Here is a 5,614-nt window from a genome sequence, read left to right as displayed (position 1 = left end):
CACCAGCAGCTAAATACATGAAAGAAGATGAAGGCCAGGGTTTTGGTAACTGACTGGAAACTTCGGGTGTTTAAATGGTAGTATCCCAAGGAGGCCTGGTTTTGTTATGGTGTAGAACTGTCCATATCTGTAATGACACCACTTACAAGAAGTCTCAAGTACCCCAAATCACTCAAGGCTTTTGAAAACCCTGTCTCTATTCTCAAACTGGAAGTTCCTCCTTGTAGTCATATCCTTATGACTGTTGGAAGCCTCACTAACTTCCAGGGAGCCACAAGGACTGATTGGAGGTGTGTATCATTTGCTCTCTCTGAATCCTATTGGTTTCTGGCTTTGGTAAGGGCTGAATGCAACCATTATTCCATGATGCACAATCCAGTCTTAAAGGAAAAACCCCAAACCAAACTCTAAGACCATGCAATGAATTGCATTTACTAAATTTATTGGGTGAAACAACTTAATGAAAAAATATAATACTAATTAAATTATTAAAATCTAGATTGCAAGTAGTAATTAAAAAGATAGTTGCTATGCAACCAAAAGGATTCTATGTACAGTGTGCAAAAATATATTTGTTAAGTATTTTGGTATTTTGCCTTGACCTTTTTCAGTCATACACCTGCCCAAACTGTCTACAAATATATTTCTGTGAATGATAACATTAAAGGCACTTGCTGTGTAAAAAAATGGAAACCAGCTATTTGATTGGGGGTAATGATTTTTATTATATTCAAAAGGTTAGGCATAAGGAGTTCATGTGCTCAAAATAAAACTGTAATTTATAAGGTAATGCTTCATCATTATAAAAGATTCATTCCCATCACAGGGCCCTGATCGTTTAAGTCCTCTGAACATGGTTCTCATGAGCTAAATATGGTGAGTTTTAAGAACTTTAAAAAGTGGATCACTTAAGTGTTACAAGTCTATGTGCTGTATGTTCAAAAAGGGCTGGGAACTAGTTAAGATAACTCAGAATTTTTAGTAGGCAGCTTTAGGTTGATATTGACACTGAGATGAGGGTTGTTCTAAATGGTACCAGCTGGCTATGGTCCCCTTGGGCATCATAGCTAGTTTGGGGATTGCTGAAATACTTTACAGAAGTGCTTAAGAACTTTCCACCACAACGCTGAGAAAATAAGAATTTTCAATGCACATATATCCACATGGTGTAATGTAAGATGAGAAATTAAGTTTAATTCCTACTTCAAAAATGAAGTGCAAAAATAGCATTTATTCCACTAGGATGTAATTAATTGGTATTACAGATATCTTACACATCAAGCTTTTCAGTGCTCAGGCCATATGTTGTATATATCCTTACAGCAATGTAGTTTAATAGATTCATTATTATTTACTTAAAATAAGCAGCATCAAAGTGTATTAGGCACCAAGTTGATTTTGGCTTATTAGAAAGGGTGTTGAGTGTGGAGAAATGAAAGAGAGAGAGAAAGAGAGAGAAAGCGCCTTCTGTAGTTCACCAGAAGGACTGTTGGTAAAATAAGTCAGCATTAAACAACAGAAGCGTGCAATACACAGACTTCTCTGCACGTGCATTATTCCTTATAACTGGTTTGTTGTCATTCTTTTCTTCATGGAGGCTTTAGGTACCTGAGCACTGTGGCTTCATTTTGTGAACTAATAAATCTACCTTAATAAACTCTTCCTTCCAGGACAGGGAACATATGTCATTCCTCCTGACTGATTGTACTGTATCACCATTTATTGTTGGCCACAATGTTTGTGTTTTTTTGTTTTGTTTTTAATGTTCCATAGAACATTTAGGTGACTGCAAAATGGGCACATGCTTCTGTATTTCCTTGTAGTCCACACAGAACTGAATCAGACATATAGCTTGTTTAGGGAAGGCAGAATCGATTTTAAAAGGGTTTTTTCTCCTGATTTATGGCTGCATAGATCAGGAATGGAGCCTATTTTTTGGTTCAATCACCCTCCCTTTCCTGATTAGGCAAAAATCTATGATGTTAACTCTTCTGTCATCACCTCCTGGCTGCTCAGCCAAAATCTCGAATTTTAGCTACTGCTGAAGATGGGCCCACGGGCAGATCTAAGATTTTGAAAATAACTAAAATCACTCTACAGGGCTGCCATATAAGAGAAGAGAGACCAGAAGTAGCTAACAGACAGCTGGAAAAAGGTTAACTTGATTAATGGAACATCGTGACCATTAAAAAGGAGACAGAATTGTTAAAACCTTTTGACTGTGGAGATTTTAGCAAGAATCATGTGGACCATAATAACCCATTACACATTAATTGGCTTCTTCAGCATTGCCTGAATAGAAATGCCACCACTGCTACTAGTGAGAAGTTGCTTTTAAACTTTGGATGCAATAGAAATCAAAGGTCTGGTATGAAAGTAGTACTGCCCACCATTCTGTATCTACCCCAGCTAGACTTTGCTCCTCCTTCCTTGCAGCAGCTTGAGGGAACAGAGAAAAGAAACAGTAGATGTTGTACAGCATCCCCATACTTCTATTTTGGGCACAAAATCAGCTTCCCTGCTTAGAACATACAATCCAATTTTATAAGGCTAATTTCTGGGTGAAAAGATGCATGCAATATGTGAGTGTGCATAGTGTCCGGACATGCTTGTTTTCTCTCATGTGTCTGTTAAGATTCTGGATGGCTACTAGGGCCATTCCGGCAAAGATGTGATGATTATCTTATGTTTTGATTCATATGTTAGCTAGCTGCAAAACTCATAGGGGACCTATATATGAGCAGTGAGGCTATTCCAACAAACTGTAATTACAGTGCATCAGAGCAGGTTCGATTAATTGTGTCGCAGTGTCCCCTAACACTGCAGTGTCCCCTAACTAAGCATTTTAGTTAAAGTGCCCCCACTGCCATTTTTAAGTGCTGGGATGCTGATACATGAAATGCTCTGGATGCTTTAATTAGAGTTGCTCTTGGAGCTGCTCTAATTAAAGTGTTCCCCCCCACACACCCTGCATGTATATAAACACCTGAAGCATGTGTATAAATACCCATAGAGAAGAAATATCATATATTTATATATAACTCAATTAAAATAGGAAGCATTTTAGAGACTAATTTCATCTCATCTAAGAGAAATCTTTCCTGCCAGTATCGAATAGAGTGGCAGTACTCATTGAGTTCCTGAAAGACAGGGATTAATTTAGTAGATGAGATATCCTCAGGCTGTGAAAAGACTGGATTATGTAAACCATATGTGCTCATGCTCCAATAAAAAGAGAATTTGGGAAAATTGTAGGGAGAGAGGTTAGAACAGAAAAAAAAATTTTTTACTTCACATGAAATTTCCCAGGGATAAGTAAATAAGTCATCTTTGCCACATAGGGTCATTTACTTAGGGCTTATCTGTCCTTTATTGGCTACAGCCTGCCAACCATTTACCTAACATTTGCCTAATTTTTCTTTCACTAGACTAGGTTAATTTGAAATTTAATCTTAACTGGAATAACTGGAATTAAATTTTGACAATGAAAGATATATAGACACATTAATACTAGGGCTGTGCAGAACTTCAGTTTTAGATTCAATTTAGCTGAGATTTGGCTGAATTCAGCATCCAAATTTCTGAATTTGAACTGAATCAGCAGACCCTTTAATCTCTGCAAATCCAATCAGACCCTTTGAATCAATTTGGAGAGATTTGGAGAAATTTGATGATTTGGAAAGACACCGCTTTAAATGTTTTTTCTACATACCTCTAGGAACCAGAAGGCTCATGAATGCCAAGATGCTGGGGCAGATGGAGCATCCCACAGGAGCGTGGGCGGGGGTTGTCCCCAGCATATTTGGCGGTGGGCCCAGAAGTGTACCAGAAGCAATTCCTGTCCACTTCTGGGTCTGCCGTGGAGCATGTGAGCGTGCGAGCACACAGGGTACCCCCCCATGCCCCCCAGCTTAGCAACTAGTGTCTCCTGGGTCTGGGGGGCACATGGGGCCCCCTATGGCTGTTTGCTGAGCCAAGAGAGGTGTGGGGGGGTCCCCAAGTGCTTGACGATGAACCCAGAAGTGGACTGGAAGTACTTCTGGTCCACTTCCGGTCCACTGCCAAGCACGCGCGTGCCCCCCCACCCCGTGTTCCTTTGGGAGGCTCCATCTGCCTCACCATCACAGTGTTCACAAGCCATGACAGGTACCTCAAGGTATATAGAAAAAACATTTAAACCTGTGTCTATGGCTGAATCACTGATTCTCCAAATCAGCATTGAGTCTTCAGATTCAGATTTGGCGGAATTGAATTGGGACAGTGATCTGAATCAACAAATCAAATCACTGTTCCCTGATTCAGGCCGAATCTGAATTGAATATGGCCAGTTTCACAAAACCCTAATAAATACACCTTGAAGACCTCTCAAAACCAAGAATGACTAAACGTTATGAATGCATAACCAATTCTTTACCAATTATTAGGTGATGTAAAACAGGATAACATTTCTTGTAATTAAATGTGAGACTTCATGATTGCCAAAATGTTTCTGAGAAGTTACATTTGAAAACATACATGACAAAAGGATACATGTTAGTATAGTTCTCATTCATTATGCTAACAACTGGCCCTCTATCCATTAAAAATACTACCGTGTTAACTTTGTGTATGTTTCCAATATGAAGAGGAGCCACAAAAAGACCAATAAACTCAGAATATTCTAAGTCAGTTACAACACTAAACTTCTAGAGTGAATAGTATGAGAATCAGGATTCAGAATTATATTACCATTAATCAAAGGTACTAACTGTGTTGCTATGAGATTTCTTACCTTTCTCCTTCACTTATGGGATCTTTGTTCCTTTCGTTCTCTCCTTAAGCTTTCAAAAGCTTATTTTACATATTCATTACTGAACAACATCATGTTCCATCTGACTGAAGTCTAAGATTTCTACTGTAGATGGACTTTGGATCCAGCCCATGTTTAACAACTGGAAAAACCTCCAACTCAGCATAAAAGACATAATAAATATTGTAATATACCAACTTACAAAAAAAAATCTACTTAAAATCTTGGTATTGTCTATTCCCTATGAACATTTTGTCCAGTTAAACAATTGGTATTAGTCATTTCTTTCAGATTCACCCCAGCAAGGAGGAGACAATACCAACTATATATCTAGATCACTGGGCAACTTTAATTACAGGTGACTACTGCTAGACACAGATCTATTAGAATTAAGGATGACCATGAGCATATGCATTTAAGTGAGACTAAATTTAATGTGCATTAAACTATTGCACATTAAGTAATTTTTGGCAGGAGTCTACACATGCAGGAACTTGGCACTAAAGTTAGTGCCAAGTTCCTGCAGCCCTGCCATAAGCCCCTAGTGGCTGGGCACACCTGGCACTAAAGTTAGTGCCGGATCACATCTACGCATGCTTAAAAATGCTTTGATACCTGCATTTGCAGGTATCAAATTTAGAAATGATTAGCCTAATTTCACCATTTTTAGTGCTCATTAAGTGTGTGCATGTATAGATATGTGCCCCTAAAGCATATTAAATTAGGTTAATGTGCTTTAATTCATCTCATGCATATGTGTCCCATGAGTACTTCATATTCTCCTGCTGCATACAAATGCACTGATAGGGGACAGTGAAGAAAATA

This window comes from Crocodylus porosus, unplaced genomic scaffold, assembly GCF_001723895.1.
Source record: "Crocodylus porosus isolate Cpor-Errol unplaced genomic scaffold, CroPor_comp1, whole genome shotgun sequence".
Classification (NCBI taxonomy): Eukaryota; Metazoa; Chordata; order Crocodylia; family Crocodylidae; genus Crocodylus; species Crocodylus porosus.
Note: the sequence above shows the minus strand (reverse complement) of the source record.